The sequence below is a fragment of the Dendrobium catenatum genome, unplaced genomic scaffold (genome assembly GCF_001605985.2).
Source record: "Dendrobium catenatum unplaced genomic scaffold, ASM160598v2 original_scaffold_260328, whole genome shotgun sequence".
NCBI lineage: Eukaryota > Viridiplantae > Streptophyta > Magnoliopsida > Asparagales > Orchidaceae > Dendrobium > Dendrobium catenatum.
The window spans coordinates 1-636 of record NW_021578727.1 but is presented as its reverse complement, the minus strand read 5'-3'; the positions used below and the strand labels follow the sequence as shown (position 1 = coordinate 636).

Here is a 636-nt window from a genome sequence, read left to right as displayed (position 1 = left end):
ACGTTCAATCCTTCCAGTTGGGCCGAAGGATGGTTCGAGTCAGCCGATGGATACTCCGGGACCGGTCGAGAAGGTACCGCCGCGTCGAGCGTCATCGATCGCAGTTGCTTGCGCCTGCGATCAGTGTACTCCGGTGGGTCCGCTATCTCAGACAGAGAAACTGCGTAGCTTCGATCAGCGGTGGCGGCGATGAAGGTTTTAAGAGGCTTCTGTTAGCAGGGGAGGAGAGCCCGACTCCGAAGGGGTACCTAGCGGTGTACGTCGGCGGTGGCGAGGAGGATAAGCCGCCGCAGAGTTACTTGGTTTCTGTCTGTCATTTTAACCATCCGCTTTTTGTGGAGCTTCTCAGGGAGGCCGAGGAGGAGTTTGGGTTTCACCATCAGCGCGGAATAACTATTCCTTGTCCGGCGTGGCGCTTCGAGCGGATTCAGAAGCGGATTGCTGCCTGCTGTGCGGTGGCTCGCCGGAAAAGGGGTTGCCGGATTTTCTAGTGGTTGTGACACATATTGGTTAGTGTCCGCCGCAGCGTTACTTGGTTCCTTTCTTGATGTTATCCATTCTTAGATGGCTTTAGCTTTTAATATAAACTCTGCTAAAATTTTTGCTATTTTCCCATTGGAACTTCATGAAGTTTTC

General features: G+C 53.0%; 1 pseudogene; it reads left to right on the top strand.

The window, feature by feature from the left end:
• The first annotated feature begins 12 nt into the window (after positions 1-12).
• Positions 13-608, top strand: LOC110104536 (annotated as a pseudogene).
• Positions 609-636: the final 28 nt, after the last annotated feature.